The sequence below is a fragment of the Chrysemys picta genome, chromosome 5, assembly GCF_011386835.1.
Source record: "Chrysemys picta bellii isolate R12L10 chromosome 5, ASM1138683v2, whole genome shotgun sequence".
NCBI lineage: Eukaryota > Metazoa > Chordata > Testudines > Emydidae > Chrysemys > Chrysemys picta.
The window spans coordinates 20,585,140-20,612,232 of record NC_088795.1 but is presented as its reverse complement, the minus strand read 5'-3'; the positions used below and the strand labels follow the sequence as shown (position 1 = coordinate 20,612,232).

Here is a 27,093-nt window from a genome sequence, read left to right as displayed (position 1 = left end):
CAGAGCTTTGACTTGGAAAATTACATATCAGTACATGTACTGTTTGGCAAACCATTCTTTTCTCCCAAGTAGCTATAAATAATATCCCTCTGCTTCCCAGCCACATTTTGTTTCCTCACATTTAAAAATCGTAGCTACATGTTCAGTATTAATTGCCAAAGTACAATAAATGACTGGCAATAATTGAATAAGCTATGCAATTCTCTATGCAAAAATGATTTTTATTTTCCATCACCGCATCTCCTTAACTTCATCACTACAATGATCTGTCTTTACATCCAGTAGCAGTTTTGTCTACTAGCCTTGAAACATATCTCTATGTTTATTGTCAGAACTCTGCCAGCAAATTGAGCTTGACAATCAGAAGGGAAAATTGGGGAAAGCAGAGTGACCTAGGACACACAGTTCTACTAAAATCTTTCAAGGCTCTTGGAATACTTTTTCTTTTGGAGTGAATCAAATTACAAACGGAGAGGTTAGTTTTGTTAGCTAATCATTAATGTAGAACCAGTGAATTTTTGGGCTTGTAATCCTTTCTCTTGCTAATTAATGGCATATTTTTATTTTGGAAATATTCTTTCTCCTAGTCGTTAGCTAAAACATCTACAATTTAAAAGATAGCACTTGGGGTCATGGATAGTGATTTGACCCTCTGTTATAACAATATTGTACAAGTCAGCCTTTCAGCTCCGGAGTAAACTAATTCTGTATGCACCCTCTAGTGGTCAGTGAAAAGTTAGAAACTATATTGCTATCGGAAGCATTGCTTGTCATTCCTCTTGCTTATCTTTGCAGCTTGAGACAAGTTGCTGAGAATCAATAAGAGGGCTGTTTCTAGGCTTAGTGTGTTGAGGCCGAAACATTAAACTGTGCCCTTCACTTGACAAATTAATAGATTAGAGTGTAACAAAAGAATAACGATATCACCTGTATGTGTTATACTAAGAAGGAACTAGAACACCTCTGTTCAGGAATCCTGATCGCTTAATAGAGACAGAGGAGATTGTGTGTTCTGCTGCCTCTTTCACTCTAATTTTCCCTTTCACCTGCTTAACTCCATCCTTTATCCAAAAGTAATAAGAATGGAGATGTGCTTGTTTAATTCCTCCCCTCTTTTCCTCAAATGATTGCTCTAAATCTGCTTACTATTTAAATAGAAACTTAATTCTGATTTACTTTAGTCACAGCACCTCCAAGTGACTTGTACCACTGGGGTCACTCAAGTGATGCAAAATGTTCAACTCTATTCCTCCCTCCCTCCACTGCCTGTGCAATGAGCCACTGCTGGTTCAGGGATGGAACTAATATAGATCCCTGTCTGACAGCACTCTGATACTGTACTAAACTGGCAGGATTACCTCCATTTTAAATGCGTCAGGGGTGTCATGCCCCAAGTACTTTCTAACACAGGCCACCAACATAGTGTTAATCTCAGCACTTTTCATAGAGTGCATGTACTTCCCTGGTGTGTGTCTTCGGGACTACTCTGCTGTGCTACTTTTGCCCCACTGTCCTTTTTGCTGAATGTAATGCAGTTGTGGTATAGAAAAGGGGGGGGGGAATAAAGAGGATTGACAGGGTAGCAGTATGGGCCCCAGCAGCAGTTATTGTGGGTTGTTATTGTGTTTCTAAACACCTAGAGTTGTATATTGTGAGGAGGTAGAGAGGTGTGTGAAAGTTCCTTGCTACTGTTCTTACATACTTAAAGCAAAAACAATTTTTATTTCATGGTGGGGTACTGTAAATATCTAATGTGAGCGGGTGTTAGTTATTAGCTCTCCCCAGCCTGCTTCCAATGATGATATGCCAGCTGAGTGCTTTTTGTCTCTTGACAGGCACAGGTTTTCTGCAATCGCTCTTAGAAGCTTTTAGAAAGGGAAATTTCAGATCATATTGTGTGCTGAAAGAAAAGGGACACTATTTTGGAGATGCAGTAGTTGTTCTGGTACTGAACTAGTTCAGTTATTGTGGAAATGGGAACTCTTGTTAAAGTTTTGTTGTTTTTTTTTTTGGAAAAGGGACTATGTAAAAGTGTTATTTATCGTTGCATGTCCTCTACATATTTCCACTCTTGTAATATGTGGGGACCAGTGCTGTTGAACAATGCAGCCTTCTACTAGCAGTGCCTATTGGAGCACTCACGTGCCCCTTCCGTGTCCCTCCCCTCTGCATTCAAGCATGTTCAAAGGGTAGAGCTATAAAAGGGGTGCAGCAGTGGTTTCTGCCGCTGTTCCTTCCAACCACTACCACGGAGAGAGTGAGCCTCCTTCAGGATTCATGATTCTTAGCAAATTAGATAAGTGTCTTGCTTTTCTGTAAATAGTTACAGTTCTCACAATTGGGTTAGCCTTAGTGTTACTGTTTATGGCAGATCTGAAGAACAAGAAACATGAATTTAAGTGATGTGCATCATATCCTGAAGTTTTTCCAGTATCTGACACACATGCGCCATGCCTAAAATGCTTAGGAGAACGTCACTCTCCTTCTCAGTGTACTGTCTGCAAGATATTTACATCCTGAGCCAGAAAGAAGAGGCAAAACAGACTGCAGGAAGCCTTCTTGGCTAAAACCTCTGAATTCGAGGGGTCTGAGTTTCCGGATCATGGAAATAAGAGGCCTGGATCAGCTCCAGGACCTTCTGGTTCCAAGAAACCCTCTACATCTAAGTCATTGTTTTTGGCACTGAGCTCAATGTCAAAAGGACTGACCAGTCAGCAGCAAAAACCTCAGACCTACATCCAAAATGGGTATTGATGGTGGCTGAAACTGGCTTAGACAATAGGAGTTCTACACATGAAGCCTGTACGGAACCAGGACCTTCAATTCCAAGGAATAAGAAGGTCAAGACCAAGCATCTTTCAGGGCCTGGCATTATCTTCTGTTCTGGGGTCTCATCAGATCCTTCAGTTAATGAGTATGAGGATCTGAGACAGATGAGACACCGAGGTCGCTCTGTTCAGTAGCTATTGAAGAAATTGACAGATCCCCCTGTATCACATCAGCACTGATATCTTCTGAAGTGGTTTCTACACAGATACTTGCAAAACTGCACTCCTCTGATCCTGTCCGCACTTCACCAGCAGAAAAAAAGGGTTAGATAAGGATCTGACACAGCACTCTCACAAAAAACACAAAGCTGATTCCTCACCATGTGGCTCTTCTGTGATGTTACTGCCACCTCCCAGAACCACCTGCGTGTTCACCTAGGAAGACTATCTCACCCTTGTTACTACTTCTGTGGTATTACCAATTTGTTTCCTTGTCAGATATGGGCTTGTCATAACTATAACTATAAAGGGAAGGGTAACAACCTTACTATAAAATCAACAACAATACTATAAAATCCCTTCTGGCCAGAGATACCTAAATCCTTTTACCTGTAAAGGGTTAAGAAGCTCAGGTAACCTGGCTGACACCTGACCCACAGGACCAATAAGGGGACAAGATACTTTCAAATCTTGGTGGGGGGAAGGCATTTGTTTGTGCTCTTTGTTTTGGGTGTGTTCGCTCTTGGGACTAAGAGAGACCGGACATGAATCCATGCTCTCCAAATCTTTCTGAACAAGTCTCTCATATTTCAAACTTGTAAGAAACAGCCAGGCAAGGCGTGTTAGTTTTATCTTTGTTTTCTCAACTTGTAAATGTTCCTTTTCCTAGAGGGTTTACCTCTGTTTGCTGTAACTTTGAACCTAAGGCTAGAGGGGGTTCCTCTGGGCTCTTTGAATCTGATTACCCTGTAAAGTTATTTTCCATCCTGATTTTACAGAGATGATTTTTACCTTTTTCTTTAATGAAAATTCTTCTTTTAAGAATCTGATTGATTTTTTTCATTGTTTTAAGATCTAAGGTTTTTGGATCTGTGTTCACCAGGACTAATTGGTGAGGGTATGCTCTCAAACCTACCCAGAAAAAGGGGGGTAAGGACTTGGGGGGGGAGGAATTAGTCTCAGATCTGCCCAGGAAGGGGGGGGTTAGAGACTTGGGAAATATTTGGGGAAAGGCAGAGTTCCAAGTGGCTCTCCCCTAAGATTTGGAACACTCTTGGTGGTGGCACCTTACTGTTAATCTAAGATGGTTAATCTAAGCTTTCATGTGGGGGCTTTCATGCAGGTCCCCACATCTGTATCCTAAAGTCATGATCTTGGTTCCACATCATGGCAAAAATGCATCAGCGGATCCAAGGCATATGGATTGAGGACTTTAGGGGATCCGAGACCAAGGGATAGGTCCCCTACTATAATCCATGACATTTTGTATGATGAGAAAGAAGAAGCTGAGGTGTCTTTAGAAGTTAATATTGTGCATCAAGACTTAGAACCTACAGACAAATCCTCCCCCGAGGATAATGTTGAAGTAGCCTCATCTCCCTCACCATCCGAGGAAGCTATGCGATTCCAGGAATTAGTCAGCAGAATGGTGTCTACAAAGACATTACCTTCTGATTCACTTCAGGAAACTCCTCATCCTGTTTTTTGATATGCTGGGGAATACTTACATAGACAAGGTGTCTGCCCCTTTTGGAAGGTCTCTGGCAGCCAGCAAAATCAGTATGGAATATTCCATATTCTAGTCAACCAATCGATAAAAAAGCTGATAGGTTGTATCAGATCCCGTATGAAGGGTTTTCTTATTGCTACATGAATCCTCCCCCTAACTCTGTGGTGAGAGCTGCAACAATGAGGTGGTCAAGAATGGAATATTCTACTTCCGGTGACAGAGAGGGTAAAAATAGCTTGTTTGGGAAGAAAGGTATATTCTCTTCAGCGTCTCTAAACACAAGGATAGCTAACTAGCTTCTGGTCTTGGCTATGTACCAGTTTCACCTTTGGGACAAGATCTCTCTCTTCACAAAGAATCTTCCCTAGGAACAGGTCAAACTGATGAATGCCCTTATTCAAGAGGGTCAAAATGTTGCAAAACATGCATTATGACTGTCTTTCAGTGTGTTGGGTGCATTGTCAAGATCAGTAGTTGCAGCACTAAGTATTGGAAGACATGCATGGCTACACACCTCTTCTCCTCCCTAAGAAACAAGGTCAAAGATCGAAGACCCTCCCTTTGAGGGGATGGACTGTTTAGTTAAAAAAGAGTTGTTAGAGAACATTAAATAGATGAGATCAACAGCCAAATCCTTGGGTCCTACAGCCTTGTAAGAGAAGAACTGAGGTGGCAATTGCTGCTGTGTCCCTTTTATAGTCCCATCCTCAGAACATGCTCAGATGCTAAGGGGAGGGGCATGAGGTGTGTGTGCCCTTGAATAAACACTTGTACTACTTGGTCATGTGCTACTTGTATATGGTAGGTTGCTGGACTGCTGTTGGCAGATCAGACGTCTATGCCAGATATGGACTGGCCACAGAGCTTCCAGAGATATGCACCAGATGTGTTCACTATAAGGGCACGTCTTCACTACCCGCCAGATCGGCGGGTAGCGATCGATCTATCGGGGATTGATTTATCGCGTCTAGTATAGATGCGATAAAATCGATCCCCGATCGTTCTGCCATTGACTCCGGAACTCCACCGCAGCGAGAGGCGGAAGCGGAGTCAGCAGGGGAGCGGCAGCGGGGGAGCCTCACAGCCAGGTAAGTCGATCTAAAATACACAAGTTCAGCTGAAGTTGTGTATCTTAGGTCGACCCTCCCCCCCCCCCCCCCCCCCGTAGTGTAGACCTAGCCATAGATCCTCTAATGTTCCGCCAGGTATGGCTGAGGTTAGTGTAAATAAGGTATGTTACACATAGTGCTACCTCCTGGCTGAACAGTAGAATACAATTGAGCATTCCATTATGCTAGAAGGCTGCAACATTCAACAGCATCGATTGGCATATATCCCAAGAGTGTGAATACGCAGAATCTGTCTCAAAGAACCTCAGTTACAGGTAAGTAACCTTTTTTCCCCCTCCACAGATCTCTACTCTACATTCCAACACACATCTGCTTATTTAGTTCAAAAATAAATGTTGATGACTTTTTATTCCTGTTGGCTTCTGTAATGCTATAAGAAAGTGACCTGGCTTCTATTCTGCTCATCTGATCCTCTGCTCATCTGATCATCAGCACAATTGTTAAGTAAACTGCAAGTGTTAGCTAGAAAGAGCACAGCTTGACTTCAGGTTGAGTTTCTAGAGCAGGCAAGAGAAGAACAACCTTTTCACATGTAAACGAGGAAATTTACACTAGACTCATGGAAAGACAGATGTTGAAGTTCATTATGTCATTTTTATACCAAACCGCTTTTCAGAGTAAAATTGTACTTTTAGGTCTTGTTTCTTTGGTGGTGTTTTCTGGAAATTTTGTGTGATACAATATCTTTACTTTCCTCATCCCCATAAATTTTTAAAGTAATTTAATACCTCGCACTTGTCTTTAAAGCACCTTGCAAGCTTTACCTAATGCTCCTGTGACATAGGAAAATAGTAGTATGTCCATTTTAGAAATGAGAAAATACTGTTAGCCAGGGTTAAGTGACTTGGCCAAGTTCACAAAGGGGCTGTAGTGTCAACTGAGAGCAGAATATGTGCTTTAGTCGTGAACTTTAAGTTCCAATCATATCAATTAGTGGAAATTAGTTATCAAAAAGCTTAGCCACAGTGTAATTACACTGAGATTGTGATCCAACTACAGTGAATTACAACCGCTGTCTCTTGAAGTGTGTCTGTAAGGAGTGATTGGCTCACAGTCCTTTGCCAAGACTTCTAGATCACATCTTTATCGTGCTTTTATTAAAAATATCTTTGAGAAGATGTGTGTGAAAGTCCAAGTAAGCAGAGACTTTCCCTCTGGGGGTCCTTAGCACAAAAGAAAATAAGTTTTGTGTCCTTAATCCAGTCCTGATTTGCCACAAAATCTATCATACGTGTTAACTATTGGAAGTCTCTAAGGACTTGATTTTGAGCCCTTTGAAGTCAGTGGCAAAGTTTCAGTGGGGCAGGATCAGGCACTAAATAGCAGATTGGGACTGCTGTGTTTTGGTACAGTTCTGTGAGAGTGAAGAAGTGAAGCTTGTGCACTTCCTACTGGCTCTATTTTTATTTATGTCTTTATACTCAAAAATATAAAAATATAATGGCTGATTTTTAGAAACAGGCCTATTTTTGTCTAAAGTGCCAACTAATTAAAAAAACTGAATTGCTTAAAAAAATCATTATTTGTTTTGACCTGGTGCAGATAATGAATCAGAAATCTGATTTGAAACCATCTGGTAGCCTACAGGGCAAGCACAACATATCATAAAGGAAACCTGATTTTGAGAAAAGCCTCTGACTCTCTTGGTGTTTGTGGTGTTGGACATAGGTGATACATTACCTTCCACAGGCCAAGGTTATGTACAGTAAATATGGCCAAGTACTCGGAGAAGGGGAATAAAGCTTATAACGATAAGCTGTGGGGGACCTCAGCACCAGTTTTATATGAACCTTTAGACCAGAGGCTAGATTTGGTGATATGCCAGGAATTATGGAGTTTTCACCAGAGAAGTGGAGGAGAGGGCGAAAAATGTGTTGGGACATAATACGCCAAATGTGAACTTCAGCATTAAACAAACATCATATTTATTAACAATAAGGAGCATAAATTCAAATAATCATATTGGTTCAGAGTTAGAGGCCATAACTGGAAAACCTGGTATACAACTATAATGTTGCTGACTGATCTATCTCTGTCAGTATGAGATTCTCCCCCTTTGCACATACTGAGTAATCTTTTACTCCATGAACGGTCCTTCTGATTTTAGCGCCACTGCTCAAGGAGAAAGATGATATTCAATACAAGTAAAACTGGTAGAATCTGATCCTTCATGATTTAGAAATATTGTTGGGAAAGGGGGTTGTTTGCTGTAGAGAAGAAAAAGAGTTTATAAGAAATATTTATGTTTCAGTTGGCTTATTGGTCCTTCAGTTTTCATGCTTTTGGAAATGTCACCTCTGATTGTTCCACATAATTGCAGCAACACCTGTTGGTGAGCACAGAGCTGATATTCTGGAGGCTTTCCCATGGTTGACGTCAGCCAACAAACCATTTTTGTCTTTAGCAGATGTTTTTGATTTCCATTTCACATGGGATTTACTTAGACCCATTCTCTCATTAAAGTAAATGTCAGTTGTTTCTTTCATGCTTTTTACCATTAGAAGCAATGTGCAGACTTGGGTTGTGGCACTGAACTTCAGTAAAATGTTATTTACACACATAATTGCTCTATGTTGTGGCCTATTAACACTCTTCTTTTCCCCCATTCATTCGCCTCATGGTAGCTAGGCATAGTTTATTACCTTCTAATTCAGAACCATCATTTCTCTCTGTACAAGTTCTTTTAAGCTGCTCTTACCCACAATGCCTTTCTCTGGAGAGGTCAGATGGATGGTTTGAGCTTCAGGAGCTGCCATCAGTATTATCCTAAAATTGGCAGAGGAGTGCAGTGTGTGTATTCCTTTCTGAACATCAAGCCAAGCATTTTCCGCTCTGGGCACTTGGTTGAGGCAAAGTGTGTGTCAGGGATATTTTTGAAATATAGGACTCCTGCTTATACTGCCTACAATGCCACTGGGCTAGCTGAGGTGCTGATTTCTTTTTTAAAGAAGAGTATGTTTGTAAGTACACCTTTACCCCGATATAACGTGACCCGATATAACACAAATTAGGATATAACGCAGTAAAGCAGTGCTCCGGGGGGGCGGGGCTGCGCACTCTGGTGGATCAAAGCAAGTTCGATATAACACGGTTTCACCTATAACACGGTAAGATTTTTTGGCTCCCGAGGACAGTGTTAGAGGTGTATTCACAATGTACCTATTATCCCATCATACATTTTGGGAGAAAATAGTTTCTCCTGGATTTAGAAATTAGGGTAGGACTCACAAGTTTGCCCAGTGGCACTCAGAGAAATTTGTACACCTCATCCCATGTATGGATCTTTGGCAAATACTTACACAGGATCTAGAGAGCTCTCCATGTAGAAGTGCTGGAAAGCAGAATAATAGAAACCAAAACTGAGGTAGAAAAGACTTCGTAAGTCAAGTGGATCTGAATTTTCAAAGGTGCTCACTAGAGCTGGGCAGTAAATGATTTTTCCATTCTGCTAAACAGAGGAGGAAACGGAGACCTTGTACAGTTTTTTAATGAAAAATGAGAGAGACCTCACCCAGTTTATCCAATAGCCTGGCAGTTAGAGCATTCACCTAGGGTGTGGGAAGCCCAGATTTGAGATCCCACTCTGCCTGGTTCAGATCAAGGTTTTTAACCTGGGTGTCCCACATCCCAGGTAAAGACCAGGCTATTTGGGGTGGAGGGTTATTTTTTCCCCTCTTTCTCCGATCCTGGACTGTTTCTTTGAAGATTTCCAAACCCCAACCAGCTCAGTGTTCATCACCTCCCCACCTTGGGGACAGATTTTCGAAAGAGCTCATCTCCCATTTAGGGACCTAAAGGAAGAATTAGTTAGATTGTTACTTTTGAAAATCTGGCCCACTTGTGAATGCTGAACCCTTCTGGAAATTCAGACCCTCATTTATGTCATTTAATGTTTTTGTTTTACTTTGATGAAGATTTTATCCAAAATATCCACTACACTCCATAATCTAGTTTCTCACGTCCAGATAAATATCAGATAGTACAATTGCTGTTTTATGTTGTGACCTTAATACACATGGTGCTGTTAAAAAAACAGAATTCCAGCCTAAACTTGTTAGTAACCTAAATAACTGTGTTATGACATCACTTCTGAATTCCTGTTTGTATCCTACCTCTGGAAATTGTTAAAATGTCAATTCATCCTCAGAGCAGCAGCATAGTTCCAGAAGGGACCTCTCTCATGAGCCGGTTTTCTTTTTCTGATGTGCAGATAATGACTGCCTGCTGTGTGATGGCAAGCTAGTATTATGCCTAACAAAATATACACCCAACTTGCAGATACATTTTAATTAAGATACCTTAAGTTTCTGAAACTATTCCGCTTAGTAGTAGTATATCTTCCTTTTTTGTTGGTCAAATAATAGCTTATCATGTCTAATAAGTCTCTGTATTAGGAAGTGTGTCAACTTAGGAGGTGGTGCAAGTCACACTTCTTTTTGTTGTCTTGTATTTGCTATATTTTACTTATGTGGGGATCTCCTTGAGTGTAAATTGCTATTGTTTAATAGGGAGAATTTTTTAAGGCACCAGTATTCCCAAAGATCAACTCTTCCTGAGTTTCACTGTATTTCTTCTGGCTTTGCTCATACAGTGATATTGATATAAAAGTGTTATTGGTCTGTTTCTATTATAGTCTGAAAGCTGTGTTGTTTCAGCAACCAGTCTTTGAATGCTTTGTTTGCTCCCTAGTCTGTTTCCTTTCACATCTGCAGCTAGCTCTATGAAATTTCCATATGGTTTGCAAATGGCTTTTTACTCTTTCAGAGAGAGAGAGAGAGAGAGAGAGAATGTGTGTGTGTGTGTGTGTGTGTGTGTCTGTGTGTGTGTGTGTGTCAAAAGCTTCAGGTCACTTTAACAAAATTTTAAAAATTAACACACAAGGCAATATACCCAAACAAATGGCTAGTAAACCCAGAGTGGAAAGAATGAGAAAAGTATAACTGCAGTCTTTGTAAGTTGTATTCTGGTATCAGCTATATTTAGGATGGTGTGTCTGACCATACATTTTTTTTAATGACAAGTCAGAGTTGAAGAGGTTAAAGAATTTTCCATTACTTGGGTCTGTTTGTGTTCATAATTATTTAATTAATTTCTGGTCCATTATTCCCTGTAAAGTAAGTTGGATGGCTGAAACCCATGCTTGTGAAATGCATGCGATGTCTATATATGCTTTTATGTAAGAGATCCACCCTGACCCTTGATGATGACTGTCAGGGATAGGATATACAAGAATAGTTTTTCTCCTAGTTTGACTCCTTCTAAACAAAAAACAGAATCTGAAAGGAGTAGCTTTATCTGAAATGATTAACCACTTCCCAGTATTTTTGCAGAATGTTAAAGGGTCCTAAAATAACTTGCAGGGTCCATGATACTAATACACTGTCATGGTGTCATATGTTGCTGGACAACATCCTAAAGTCCATATTCTGCAGAGATGTCTGTGTATATTCTTTACTCACTGTGAGCAGTCCCATTGAAGTAAACGGGGCTACTGACAGCGTGTAAAGTTAAGCATGCACATAAATCTTTGCAGAATCGCAGCTTAAGTTAGTAACCTTACATGTCCAGTGCTAGGACTTCCAGGGAATAATGTCTTTTCTGGAATTTATTAATATTAATATTAATATTAATATTAATAACCTTAATTGCTACCACCTGTAAACTTCAGTGACTTATGCACACTCACGCTACATTAAGTATGCATTTTCTGTCCAGAGAACTTAGTGTTTTTTGCATCGCAGATATACCTTTCATTTGTACGTTTGTTTGTTTTTTGTTTTTGCATATGGATACTATATTTTAAAAAGTTGGATTACAGAGACCCAAACAATATTATAATGCTGACACTTAAACATATTTGTCCTTGTGTCTTATGCAAGGGTGTACTTATCCACACTTAAATTATAGGAAAATTGACTATTTGTCGTGTGATTTTTGAGGCACTAAAGGTATTTGTAAATCTCTTACTAACTTTACTGCTACAGAATAATGCAGATGGGCAGGAGGGAAATTGAGCCTGACTCTTTCCCCACACCTGTGTAAATCCAGAGTAAATTAAAGTGTACTCAATGGGGCTGTACCCACGGAAAACTGATGTGAGAGGAGAACCATGTCTATTTTGTTCAGGTCTTGCCTAAATCAAGATAGTATGTGTGTTGCTATACTTAGATGTTCCTAACTGTGATGTATTTACAGCATGAACACTTCAGAATGTATTAGTAAATCAAATTATTTTCCTTTTTCTTAACATCTCAGATGCTGAGATATTTTCATTGATACCATTTACTCTTTTTTTATACTAGCTTACAGCCCTGTTTTATTCTGGAGGGTTCCAGGTATAATCCTCTCGCAGCTTCAATTTATATAATACACATCTCTCTAGGTGCTTTTTTGTACCTGTTCCAACCACCTGGGCCACATTACCTCCATTTGTTTCCCATTGCAAATGTTTCCTGTGTGCAGTACAAAGCTGATTTTAATATTTGAGATTTTAACATACAAGGTCCTTTATGGCCTCAGTCTAAAATAAAAAGTTTATTGCTGCTTTTTTCATGCGTCCTCACTTACTCTTTGAGACACTAGCCTTTGGTAGCCAAGTGTCAGAGTTATAGAATAGTTTGAGTCCTTTCACACTGCACGCAACACTCCCTTGCCTCCCCCAAAAAACATGAAGTGCTTTTTCTGACTTTTCTAAACCATGATGTGCTAGAAGAAGTTATGTAACTACTTTTATTTCCTCGTGTGAATTGGTGTTCCCTAGCATCAAAGTTAAATGTGCTGTTTCCTCTCTTATTGAGACTACAATAGAATTTAGCTTTTATGCTTATTTCAGTTTGTTTAAGGTGTCTCGTTATTTCGGTAAGCAGATATACCAAAAATTGTTAAGAAAATGTACTATGGCTTTTATACTTTAAGTACTAGTATCTTAAAGCACTTTACAAAGTAATGAGGTAGATATGAGGAGTTCATTGGTTGAAGGCAAATACAGCAACCATTATGTGCTAGTAGTTTCCAAGCCTTGGACATAGTTTTCTATATAAATTGTGTAATCAAGGAGGGAATGCTGGGCAGCAAACTATTAGTATCCTGCATGCTCTTCAGTTAGATTCATTAACTGGCATCTGGACAGCACCAGATGTGGTCAGAAAGGACCTCACCTGAAAAAAACTGAGTGCAAAAGACCCCTCTATTGAAGTATATTTATGGGCCAGTGGGAAATTGCCCATCCAACACCATCTTGATCTCCAGCTTCCTTAGTATTCCTTCCCCACTTTTTAAAAATTCTGTGTAAAAGTATAATTAGGAAGGCCAAAAAAAGAATTGGAAGAGCAGCTAACAAAAGATACAAAAACTAACACACATTTTTCTAAGTATATCAGAAGTAGGAAGTCTACCAAACAATCAATGGAGCCACTTGATGATCAAGTAGCTAAAGGAGCACTCACAGAAGACAAGGGCATTGCAGAGCAGCTAAATGAATTCTTTGCATTGGGCTTCACTGGAAGTTTTAGAATAAATTGGTAAATTAAACAATAAGAAGGACGAGGTGGTATTCACCCATGAGTTCTGAAGGAACTAAAATATGAAATTACAGAACTACTATTACGATATGTAATCTATCACATAAATCAGTCTCTGTACCAGATGGCTGGATGATAGCTAATGTATCTCCAATTTTTTTTTTTATGCCCATCCTACTGTTTGTCTACTGTTATTTTCTTTTCTTAGGTCTGATGCAAAGCATTAGAGATCCCAGATTCCATGGTGCAGGTATAAAACAAGTCTGGGGAAGCAACATGGACCTTTGAACATCTGTCTAGAAGGCTAAGTTTTAGGTTTATAGGCAGGTAATGTCACAGGCAGTGGTTGAATGAAACAGAAGACATTTTGAGGTTACTTTATAGATGTATATGACATCATTGCCCTTGCATATTTCAGAACGTTTAGGTGGAGGAGGTAACTGTATCCTGTCTTGCTGATCTAGCAAATCTAATACTGTAATCGCCTATGGCACTGCTCTCCACTGCATAAGAAGTTAATCCAGATCTGGTCTGGGACTTGATTGCACAACTAGTGGGTCAGGAGACAAGTCATTAACATGAAAGCTATATTGATGCACATTTCTTCATTATGTGCCTGTTGGGATAAAGAAAGCAAAGAAATTCAACTTTGCTACCAGCAAGTTAAATGGCATATATACAGAATGCTGTTCCATAAATATTAGAATGCTGTAAATTTTTAACTTAGGTATGAGGTGAACATACAAAAGGTAAAGTTTGTGTGACTAATCTTGTGTAGAAAATCTGTTTAGACACAATAACAAAGTTATTCTACAAAAATTAATTAGAACATAGTGCAGTCAATTGTGATCAAGGAGCATACACTTATTGTGAAATACATGGTTGCTAAAGACAATTCATTTTAAATTTTAGTTTCTGTAATTGGTTTGTGATAGGCTAGGAACAGAAATATTTCAGACTTATCTACATAATACTGTGTCTGGTAACTAGCTAAGCATATAGCTTTTGAAATATCTGAGCACTCTTTAATAGTGGCAGAGGTCAGCAGTAAAACTGTACATGGAAGATGTGGTAAATCTTTCTCGGGATTATAGAAGCACGTTTAACTAGAGAGACCTTGTCCATGTCAGAAAAAGAAAAATCAAACTCAGTGCTACTTCTGTTTAGTTTTCTGTATAAATAAGAAAGTGCACCTTAGTAAGTCTCCTCTTGTTACTCTGAAACACAGGGTTAGAGACATGAGATTCTGATGATATCTGGGTAACTACAAGAACCAATCTGAAGGAGGAGTCTGTGATATTTTCAGATCTTTGAGATGTGTGCCGATTTGTACTGAAGTTTTTACTGTTATGTTCCTTATATTGGCCCTGATCCATCCCCTGTGATTGAACTGGTTTATCCCATTCTGAAACCACATCTCTGACATGGTCTAGGACCTAGATCATTACTTTAAACATATAAGAGTAAAATGAATGTGTTTTGTATTTGAGTATGTAATGTGATTTTTTTCATCTTAATGTTTTATTTGATGCTGCCCCCGATAGACAAATACTTTTTTGGAGCTCTTCAAGATACTTGGGCCCATGCTTTATTGAATCTTGGAAGCAGGAATAATCTCAGGGCTGTTATCAAAGCTCTTAAAGCTTTATTTTTAGTGGCATACCGGTAGTGGGTTTGAGGCCCTGTAAGAATTTCCATACCAAATTCTTCCATCAGATGTTCATGTGCAATTTCTGTTGAAGTCAAAGCGGGTGGGGGTAGGTTCATGTACACATCCGAGGGCAGAATGAGTATTTTAAAATTGTATATAATATGGATCTATGTAATTAGCTATCCAGAAGGTCTTGTTCCCTCCTCCACAAATTCATGCTACTGCCTCTTCAGAATCCTTGGATGAGGAGCCTTGCTGCCAAATCCCTTCTCTCTGTTTGCACAGCATTTTCAAAGCCTAGATCCCACTCGCCTAGATCCCACTCCCCATGGTGTAGTGCAAAGGAATAGTTGGGAGGTGCAGATAGGCTCAGAGGGACTTTTCAGTTGTTCTCCGGTGTCTCCTCTTCTTCTCATTCCAAAGCATCTTTAAAGACACGGGGAACAGTACTGTGTTGCCATTCATTCCTGTTCATGGCTTGTTCCTCCATAAAGTCCAGACTGGTTATGTCCCTGTTTATAATATCCCACCATCTAGTACTTGGTCAGCCTCTAGGTCTGATTGAATTCGGTTTGTGTTTGCATTATTTTCGTTGGCATCTGTCATCTGTTTGTCTTCTACAGTGTCCCCTCCATCATAATCTTTTCTACTGCAGCTAATCCCATACCCTGACTTCACCTCCTACTCTTCTTCCAACTTCATTTGTCTTAAAATCATTCCACTTTATACTTGCCATCATCCAAAGAACTTTCGTCTCTACTGCCTCCAGCCTTCTGATGTCTGTTTCATTTAATGCAGCTGCTTCCATACCATAGAGCAATATTATTAGTACACTAGTTTGATGCACTTTCACTTTGGTACCTTACATAATGATTTTATCTGTCCATAATTTCATTAACTTCTGTGCAGCACGTGTAGCTAAGGCACATCTCCTTTTAACCTCATTCTTGGTGGAACTATCAGCACTGATCAAGCTTCCTAGGTATATATCAGATTTTACTTGTTCTACCATTTCACCGCTGTTGCATTTCAACACTTGATTTATTGTCCCTTTTCCAATAAGCAACAATTTTGTCTTCTTGACATTTATTGTAAATCCAAATGGACTACACCAATTTTCCAGGGTAACAAAGAGTATCATCATTAATTTAAACATGTCTGCCAGCTGTATGATGTCATCTGCATAAGAGAAAGAGCTTAACTCTAGATCACCCAGTGTCACAACCTCCAGCTCATCTACCATTCTTATTGTCCAATTTAAGAACATGATGAAAAGTGACAGTGGTTCCATTGCCCTTTGTCTTATACCAAACATTACTTTCAACTAGTTGCTTAATTTTCCACCAATTCTTACGGGACTACAGGGGTGTTCATACATAATTTTATAATTGTAGTTATACTATCTGGAATTCTATATGATTTTACTACTTTCATAATTCATCCCTCCAAACTGAATCAAATGCCTTTGTGAAGTCAATGAAAACAGCAAATGTCTTTAATCCCCATTCTCACATTGTTTTATGTCACCTGTTGGAGCATGATTAGTGCAAAGTTGTTCTGGTCTGAAGCCACACAGTTCCTCATCTACTACTTCCTCTAAAACTGGCCTTAATCTATTGACGAGTTACTTTCATCATTACTTTTCCTGGTGCTGATAATAAGCTTATGCCTCTATAATTATTTGGATTAGCAGGATCTCCGTTTTAGGATTGGTACAACTATTGCCTTTAGCCAGTCATTTGGTACCACCTCTTGCTCCCATGCCTTCTTATATATATTTTCCTAATATTTTGATAGTACATGTTGTGACGAAGTGGGAATGTTCATAATGTTTTCTCTGAATACTGTGTGGGTGCCTCAGTTTCCCCTGTGCAGTTCTTAAGTATCTAGGTGGTGGGAGAAGGGGGTGTGATTGTTGCATAGCCCTAGAGGGCGGATGTGATGCTGGTTGGACAGAAAATGGCCGACACTCTCTCTCCTGGCAACTAATGACCTGGGCCCCTCCTCTACAAAGGTGCCAGCTGAAGGTGTTGGAGAACAAAGAGATCAGGTGACCTCCTGGCCCGGGAAAGGGACAAAGCCCAGAGGAGGAGGGGCTGGAGAGTTTCAGTTAGGGGCTGGCTGGGGACGTGGAGTGAGTGCAGACCTGGGTGTCTGGCTCACTGCCCCCCAAAATGGACCCGGCTGAGGGGTCCTGTTCTCTTACCTACAAGCTCTGTTTTAGACTGTGTTCCTGTCATCTAATAAACCTCTGTTTTACTGGCTGGCTAAGAGTCACGTCTGACTGCGAAGTTGGGGTGCAGGACTCTCTGGCTTCCCCAGGACCCCACCTGGGCGGACTCGCTGTGGGAAGTGCACGGAGGGGCAGAGGATGCTGAATACTCCAAGGTCAGACCCAGGAAGGTGGAAGCCGTGTAAGCTTCTTGCCCTGAAGACAGTCTGCTCACAGAGAGGAGGCTTCACCAGAGTCCTGAATGGTTTTGTAGGGAGCCGTTCCAGAGCATCGCCTGGGGACTCAGTGACACTTGTCTTGCCAGCTTTCAGAAGCTCAGCTGGTATATTGTCCATTCGTGAAGCTTTCCAATTTTTTAACTGCTTTGCTGCTCTATTTCTTCTCTTGATGGTGGTTCAGTGCTAATATCCATTGTGCCTCACAAACCACCCTGTTCATCTAGTATGTCTAGAATGCCTGTATCTGGATGAATTGCAGGGTTCCACTCTTTGTTAAAATGTTCATTCCATATTTCTGGCACCTCTTCAGAATTTGTTGCCTGTTTAACAGTAGCTTTTCTCACTGCTTACACTATTGGCCTGACTGTGCTTCCATACAATTGAACATGTTTGTATATCATTTTCATACTTCATTTCCTTGAGGCTCCGTAAAGATAGGACATATCTTCTTTCCAGAAATTTTGCTTGTCCAATCTTTGTGATTTCTCCACTGCTTTGCATAATGCTTTTACTGCTTCTGCTTTCCCAGCAGTCTTGGCTTGTTTACATTTATCCTGTAATATTCTTATTTTGTTGCTTGTCCAGCTTTTCCTTGTTTTACCAGAATATCAGCCTTGCTTTTTTTAAAAAGTTTCTATCAATCATATTTGTGAAGAAAACTTCAAAACATGACCCTTGTATACTAGATGCAGCAATATTTTCCTGCATTTGCAGAAAGCCTGAAATAGTAACTCTGAGACATGAATTGTCGTGTTCATTTTTGTGGATGCTAGCTAACTCAGATTGCAGTGATGATACTGTAAATGTCAGTGTTGTTAACTATTTCACTACTCAAATCATTTAAGAAAGGAGTGGAAATATCGTATTATAAAGGTGTAAAATAGCTTTCCCCAAAGTGTGACACACGCCTCCTGGCGTGGCATGGGGTGCGGAAGATAAAATTAAGATAGGTAGCCATTTAACACCACATGATGGGGTTGTAGTGGTGTACAATTATGTTAATTTAGCGGAACATGAGAGGCAGGGAGAGGCTTGGCTTTCAAAAGGTTTGGAAATGCTGTCTTAATAGCACATTACCCTTCCATCCATGCTTTTTCTTTCAATACCATCAGAGCATCTTTTACAGTGATTAGCACTTGGCCTGAATCTCATAATCCACAGGTGTATTATCACACCTGCAAATTAGGAGATTCCTATCAAGTAATCAGTCTTGTGTTGCTATAGGAACCAATCTTGTTTTTATACATGACCAAATTAAACCAACCTTCCTTTTAGTCTTTTTGTTATCTACGGGCATAATTAATTTTCCAAGGTACAGCCCTGTACCATTTGTATGCCAAGGACGTCTTGTGCTAAAGTACAATAAACGTTTTCATTTAAAGCAATCATAAAGTATATGTTCAGTAAAGAAATCTGGTTCTTAAAGGAAGACGTTTATACATTTTCAGTATTGCATGTGGATATTTAGTAAAGAACATATACCAAACTACTCAGGAAAGCTGCAAGATCATATTTTTGTTTAAGGCCATTTTGATATTTGAAGCCTTTTCTCTGGAGTTCTAAATCTCTTCTTGCGCCATAAATAATTTCTCTCTCTCTCTCTCAAATCTAGAAGAGAGAGAGAAATTTTCAAAAAAAAACGGGCGCCATCTAGTTACAGGTGTAAAAGATTACACAGTATCAGGCTTTTGTTTTTGGAATAAAAATACTACAGTGAATCAGCAGGCACTGAGCCAAGTTACAGTATTCAGTGGTGCAACTAATAGAGAAATGTATTATAATTTAATGTAGATGGTGGATAGAGATGGTTAGATTGTAATTGAAGCTAAGTGAATAATTCCAATGAATAATTAATTCAATGAATGTTGCCTATTTTCTACTCAGAAAATATTTGCAATTTTTTATTTTTTCATGTGTAATTATTCTCATTTATGGTTGTTCCTATTTTTTCTATAGTCAAAAGAAGAAGGGAATTATTTAAGTGAATTGTGTTTTTCTAGTTTCTGTGAAAATGATGACACCTCTTACTCACCTCCACTGAGTACATGTGTGCATATTCCTCTTCAGAGCTCTTTGAAGTCAGTGGGTTTCTGTGAGTGGCAGCCCTGCCTCCATGGGGCTCTGTGTAAAGGCATGGGTGCATCTGTGCAGGATCAAATACAGGTTCAGGGTCTTCAGTATTTCCATTCTACTGCAGGTATTCTCTACGTTTAGCAAATGTCAAACTTTTAATGTGATGCCTCCTTTAAATGAAGAACAAACTGTTCAACTAATAAGATCTCAACTTAAAAAAAACAGGGTTCACTCACTGTCCCACAAGTCTGACGTGAGGCTGAAAAAGAAAATACTTTGTAGACAATGAAAATGAATATTTTACTTGGAATTATATCTGCAGAGTTATACCTATATTACATGCATAAAGTAATACAAATACATAAAGAATGTCTCTCTCCTTTTCTTGTTAAATGCCACTGAATGGTTGCAGCATTCTACATTTCAGGAGAGGGCATATAAAAATTTAGCTATGCACATGCTTTTCAAAGACAAATAATCTTCCCTGTGCACAGTCTGAGTAAATAATCTGTGTAAGGCTTTGGGGAATGCTTCAGTCAGGCCATGGAGCAGCAGCAACACAACCTCAGGGTTGCAGTCATTTCTGTGGTGGCTGGCCCCCAGAACCATTATAGATCTTACTAGAAAATTCCTGTGTTCAGATTCTCCCCTCACTTTAGGGCAAACTGAATCCCTGCACATGGTTCAGAGCCCTTTCTTGGATTCCCTCCATCTACCTTGTCCTGTACAGGCTCCCTGCACTCTGTTTCAGTTCTGCTGCCCTTATGACAGCATTTCCCAAACCTTCAAAAGCTTAGATACCCTTAAATCATGACCCCCCACCCTCTTGAGCCCCTAAACATACTAATTTATATATCTTCTCCACCTCCTTTACAGCCCCACGCAGCCCCAGGCTAGTCCTTTGCACCCCACATTGTATGTACACTGGTATAGATTTTCATAACGTGAGACTTCCTCTCTCTTCTTACAGTGAAATACTTTTAAATGTCAATGTTAACTGTCATTGGCATTTGAGTTAGCAGCACCCATTGAAACAAAATGGGACAGTTGACATCTCTGAGGTATTGTTGCAGGCTCTTTGCAAACTCAAGTAAATATTGCTGTATCAAGTATATCGTGGTCATGTTTTTAAGTTGTTTTCACAACCATAGCCGATGGAAACTTAAGGAAAAATAAAATGAAAGCTAAGACTCTGGATAAAAATTGAGAGGTCTCTCCATGCTTCCCTCAGCTAGCCCTTTCCAACCTCATTGAAATAAATCGACTTGCAGAAGGAGTGTAAGTTGGGACAGAATTTGACCAATAGCTCATATGACTTGTTGATTCTGTGGGTCTCAACCTGAGAATTGGGGTCAGTCACAGAATCCTTAATACAGTGAAGAGCGGAAAAGGAAGTGGATTATGATGATCCACTCTCTGTGCTCCCTCCTCTGTCAGGAGCAGATCTGGGAGGTGATGGACATCTGTGGGGCACTCTTCCAGTTGCCACAGAATCTTCACTTTCACGTCATATCAGAACCTATAGCAGAACAACCCAGTGGAGTTACAGAGTAGGGCTGGGCCAATGATGGATTTTTCAATTCGCTGGCAGTTTCAAAAACATTAATAGGGAAAACACTTTTGGTTTGAACTGAAAATGAAATTTTTTGCTAATTGAAAAGTTGAAAACATTTAATTGTACGTCAAACAAAACAAGTTTTGTTTCAATTTCAAGCATTGTTCATGTTTTTATTGTTGTTTAATAAAATTGAAGGAAACTCCAGAATAAAAAGTTGTTTTGAACCAAGAATCGAAATACTTTGTTTAGAAAATGTCTATGAAAAGTTTCGATTTTTTGGGAATTTCGAATTTTTTTTCTGGCTGAAACAATTAGGTGAAACGGACATGAATCACAAAAATTTTCAGCATTGCTGAATCTGCATTTTTCACAGAAAGAAAAGTTTTGACTGAAAAATTTCTCCCAGCTCTACTACCGAGCTCTAAGAATTCGGCCAGCACTTGTGGAAAAGAGCTTGACTTTTCCCATCGCATAGTTTTTTATACAAACTTTGGAGGGAGGAGTATCTAAATTTAGCAGCAGCACAAAACTAGTTGTGGTTGGTTTAGTTTGTTGGAAGTGGGACACAATTTTGTTTCAACGAAGAGTTGTATTGTAATGTTTATGTTGGAAATAATTAGGCTACTTTCAGTGACAGTGTTCCTCTTGAACAACCTTAAAGCATTTAACTGCTTAATGACTTGCTTAGAATTAATTTTTAAAAGCGAATGATTTTAATAGTATGGTATGTGAACAATAGTGTAATCTATTCAGCAGTCTGGCTTATATTTTCATTGATTTTATATTAATATTGGAACAGAGACAGTAATTTTTAGTGCTTTTACAGCTGTGAAAACATACCTATTGCAAAAACAGACTAAACTGTACCAAAGGGTTTGCTATGCCAACAATATTTAGTACTTCATTGTAGGACCTCTATTTTAAACATCTGTCCCTCATTTAATATATTTTAAATGCAGAATTTTTAGTGTGGTCAAAAATATAACTGTTTATAATAAGATTCTGCCTCTGCTACTGCGGAAAAAAGCAGCACAGTTAAATTTCTATGAGAAAAAATATTTGTTAATGATTTGTAGGATTTGGGTCATTGTCCCTATCACTCGCATGGAAATAATAAAAGACAAAAACACCACATCACCTGTGGGTGAATACTTTCCACAAAGCAATCACTTTATGTCTGACCTATCAGTCCTCATCCTCAAAGGAAACCTGTACAACACTTTCAAAAGACAAGCCTGGGAGCTTAAATTCATAACTTTGCTAGACACTAAAAATCATGGACTGAGTTGAGACATTGGATTTATGGTTTATTACAACGATCTATAATCCACTAACACCACCATCCCCTATCTGCTCTCTCCCACACATTTCCTTTCCTCCCTATGACTGGAGGGGTTAACAGGGTACTTCACCTTGAATGGTCCCTTGAAATGTGTTAACTGCTTATGCTAAATAATCTGTTCCATCTTGTATTTACCTCTGACACTCTGATTAAGTTTCCCAGCCCTGAAGAAGAGCTCTGTGTAAAGCTGAAAAGCTTGTCTCTCTCATCCAGAGAAGTTGGTCCAATAAAAGATATTGTCTGTCTAGGAATTAATAAGTTAATTTTAGAATACAGACATCAGGAGCCAAATTCTAAATGGCTGTGTACTGTACTGTACAGACATTCGCAGAAAACAGATACATAGCCACACTGCAGCTGGAACACACAGTGGAGGATGTGTGCCTGGCTCCTATGAATGTGAAGGGCCCAGGCAACAAGAAAGCTGAAAGAACATACTGGTATATAAGAAGTGAAGGGAGATCTGTTTGTATGTGTGTGGCTGTCTACATCAATGAGCACTATGTCTACAATCTAATCTCTTTTAGAGTTTATATCAGTGGTAGTTCTTATAATTTTTAACAGAAAGTACCATAAAGTATTTGAATTTTCAAAGCTTTTTGTATACAGGCAAAGGAGATCACTAGTACATAGATTTGCTACTATGAGTGACATGTTTTGCTTTTGCATTTGGTTTGGATGTGCCTTTGCTAAATGCTGCATATTCCAGGGTTCATTTTTCGTATTTCTTTTACCCTTTGTTTGTCATGCTTTGTGAAATTCTTCGTGTCAATTTCTCCAATTATTTCTTCTCCATCCCCCCCTTCCTTTAAATGAATGGATGTGAGATTTATGACACACACCAGGCCCTCTTACACCAGGATGAGGACAATACAAGTAACTGTATAGAGAGACCGACACTCTTGCATATTAGTTATGATTGGCTGTCACTGCTTCAAGGCCGCAGTGTACGCTAGTCATTGCTTACTAATGTTCTTTTTTAATAATCGAGTCAGACCACAGATTGTTCTGTTATCCTCTCAAGGTGCATTATGGCACAGGCCAGAACATAATATGGAAAAAAGCAGGATTTCGTACTTAAAAAAAAAAAAGTCCAGGCATTCACAGTACGAAGTCAAGGAAGATCACCACCAATTAATTTTTTCCATGGACTCTGTAGCTGTGCATACATTTTTCACAAAAGAGAAGCAGGACATAATTTTATTGAATTGGGTCCTTGCAGACTGAATTGCATTTGCCCTTCTACGTTTGAATACCTCTTCACACTACATATTTAAACCACGCTCTTGTCTTGTGTTGGTTTTTTGGTTTGTTTTTGTTTTTTTATTTAATAGAATCATGTTTTGCTTTTAATTGTGTGAGCAGATAAAATGAAAAACACAAATCAGTGCGTAAGTTTAGGCTTATCAAAAATTATGCAGCGTTTGTATAAACTGCAGTTTTTAAAATGTGGTTATAATATTTTATTTTCTGTTTTTAATTACATTTTCTAGATAGTATTTTTGCCATATACTATTAAATTACATTTAAAAAATGCTCTATATTAAAAGAACATTAATGTTATGAAGTCAAATACTTAGAAGTTAGGAAATGCAAGAATATTAAGGTTGCCCAGACATCGAATAAAAACATTTCAGCACCCTTTACTTCATGAGAAACTAATATTGTTCCAAACCCAGGGATAAAACAAAACACAAAATAATAATAAAAAAAGACTTTGAACCTATATGTTGTGGCAAATTTCTTTGAACCTGAGTCCTTGGTACATATATGGTATGTGCATTTCTTTTTCATTAGGTCTGCTTTCCATCTACAAACTCTACCACTGAAGCTGATGGGAACTGCAGGCATTCAGCGCCTTTGAAAATCAGGTCACTTTTTGTAAGTACTGAGTATTTGTGATTCTCACTGACCTCAGAGGGGTTTGTGCGTGAAAATCAGTCCATTGTTATTTACGTGCCTAAATGTGGTTTGAAGTGCCTAACTTTTAGGCAAACAGGTTAAATATATACAAATATGTAATATGTTGGCCTAGATGACAACAACATTAGATAAGGGAGCTCAGACATAAATTCTGTCCACTGCAGAGATTCTATGGAAAGTTTCCCACAGGAGTTTTCATCCTTCAGATAGATCTTAGTGTAAAATTGCTTGATTGGTTGCCTTTCAGAGCCAAGTCTTCATGAACAAGGTCTTGCAAATGATACATCACACAAAGGAAAGTAGTAACTTAGAGGCCTTTGTGAACTTGTTATTGCTGGTCAGTGGATATCCGGTCTCTGAAGCAAATCTGTAGTTATGTTCAGTACAGTGTCTGTGCTTTTAAGTAAATCAAAGGCCTTTATGTAGGTTTCTCATTGATTTTACAAGAAATCATGCTCTTCTTCTTCTTTGAGTGCTTGCTCATGTGTATTCCACAGTAGGTGTGTGAGCTCGCCACGTACACTGGTGCCGGAAGTTTTTCCCTCAGCAGTACCCATACGGGGAGTTCTGTTGCGACCCCTGGAGTGGCGCCTCTATAGCGCATTATAAGGGGAGCTGCGCGCTCCCCCCACCCTCAGTTCCTCCTTGCCGCCAGTGACAGTGCATCAGAACTACTCGCTCCAGCTTTGCTGCAGCTCGTCCCAGAACTCGTTTGTTGTTAGTAGTACCAGTGTTAGTTTATTAAAAGTTCCAGTTTAGTTAGCTAGTGTTCGGGCCGGGGCATGTCCCGGGCCCCAGGGCTTAAGTCATGCTCGTCTAGCAGGCGCTCGATGCCCAGAAGTGACCCGCACACCGACTGTCTCCGCTGCCTGTGCAAATCTCACATCAGCGAACGCTGTAAGATCTGCAGGTCCTTTAAACCCAGGACAAAAAAAGAGAGAGACATTAGACTTCGGGCTCTTCTCATGGAGTTGGCACTGGCTCCAACCCTGGTACACCAAGCGGAATCAGCACCGGGCACTTTGTCTTCGGTGCGCAGCGATCTCCCGTCACCTTCGGGTGGCTGGCACCGCTCCCCGTCGAAAAAGCAGAGGAAGGCTCCGTCTTCTCAGAAGCGTCGAGAGAAGGCACGGGGTGAGGCTAGACCCACGTCGGGCAGCCCCAGTTCCCCCCCGGGCTCTAGAGCTCCGACTCAGGTTGAGCTCTCGGGCCTGCTCGCTGCTCAGTGTCCTATCGGGACACAGCTGCCAACCTCCGCTCTCGTCGCTCTCCAGGTTGTCTGGTAGGGTGCCGTCGGAATGGAGTTCCAGGCACCGCTCCACGCCGAGTACAGAGTATCGGCAGGACAGGCACCGACGCCATAGACACTCCCACTCTCGGTGGAGCTACCGGAGCCGCTCCCGGCACAGACGCCGTCACCGATCATGCTCCAGCTCCCGTGCGTCGAGGCACCGTGTTCAGGACTCCCAGCGGGGATCGCCACCACCGCATCGTCGCGGATCCAGGCGTTGAAGCGTCTCGAGGAGTAGCAGTTCGAGGCAGCACCGTTCCTCGACGTCGGAGTTCCGGTCCCGTGGCAGACGTCCTTCTCGGCACCACCGCGCGTACTGCTCGCACAGCATCGATAGGTCATTGGTAACCCCAACCTCAACCTACACGCAGCACCCTATGACCCAGCCGGGCCAACCCGACCAGCTGGTGCTGCACCAGAGTCAATGGCAAGGCCCCCCCGTGACAAAGCCAGTGGTACCAGTGGACCCCTTGGTTCCCCATTCATGCCCAGCAAGGCCCTCGGTCGATAGCAGGAGCATTGGAGGCTCCTTCAGCCGCGCTATCTAGACCTCCGAGGGATAGATCAGCAGGTCACGGTTCCTCGGCACCGCACGAGGAGTCGAATCGGGGTGGATCCCGTTGCACCGGCAGACGTACAAAGCCTGATACCACCCCCCTCCCCTGCACCTGATGACAAGATCGCAGACCCACCTCCCTCAGTACCGCAAGAGGACTTCAGGGCTCATCAGGAGCTACTAAAGCGAGTAGCATCCAGTCTCCATCTCCAAGCTGAGGAGATGGAGGGTCCCTCGGACTCACTGTTCAATGTGCTCTCATCCTCAGCACCGGGTGGAGTGGCCCTCCTGCTCCACAAGGGGGTGGCTAACATCTTCAATGCCCTCTGGCGTACGCCGGCCTCCCTTGCCCCAATATTGAAAAAGGTGGAGAGCAAATACTTTGTGCCCACAAAAGGGCATGAATACCTTTATACCCGCTTGGCCCCCACCTCCCTAGTGATAGAGTCTGTAAATCACAGGGAAAGACCAGGCCAACCAGGACCCGCACCCAAGAATAAAGACTCCAGAAGACTGGATTCGTTTGGCAGGAAGCTTTATTCGTCCGTCAGCTTCCAACTCCGGGTGGCCAACCACCAGGCCCTCCTCAGTCGATATGAGTTTAACTTGTGGGAGGTCACTGCCGAAATTTGAGCCCTCCCTTTCGGAGCGTGAAAGGAAGGATTTTAAGGCGCTGGTGGAGGAGAGTGCCACCACCGCAAAGGCTGCTCTGCAGGCGTCGTCGGATGCAGCCAACACGGCCGTTCGGTCCATTGCTTTGGTCATGTCCATGCGCAGTCTGTAATGCAGGATCTTCCCTTTGACGGCAAGGACCTGTTCGCAGAACAAACAGACGTGAGACTTCATGGCATGAAGGACTCATGTACCACCCTTCAGACCCACCCAAGGAGAAGCCTAAGATGCAAGCCTTCGTCCCTGCGCCCCAGCTGAGATACGAGCCCGCCTACAAGAGGTCCAAAACCCAAAAGAGGCGACCTCAGAGGCAGTCTCGCTCTGCCCCGCAGCCTGGGCCCTCCAGGGGCAAGCAGTAGGGCAAGAGGCGGTTTTGACTGGTTGCAGGAGGGTACCCGGGGGACCCCCCGAGAGGACCCTCCTACCAAT

General features: G+C 40.9%; 1 protein-coding gene across 2 annotated transcripts in view; it reads left to right on the top strand.

Moving 5' to 3' along the window:
- The window catches only part of BMPR1B (bone morphogenetic protein receptor type 1B), a 358,401-nt gene that overhangs the window by 198,731 nt on the left and 132,577 nt on the right, over positions 1-27,093 (top strand). Inside the window, exon 5 of one of the 2 annotated variants that reach the window (XM_024099901.3) lies at positions 24,020-24,103. The exons of the other annotated variant lie outside the window; for it this stretch is intronic. The gene's annotated coding sequence lies outside the window, so the exon portion shown is untranslated. The remainder of the gene's footprint in view (positions 1-24,019; positions 24,104-27,093) is intronic. 2 annotated transcript variants of the gene reach the window in all.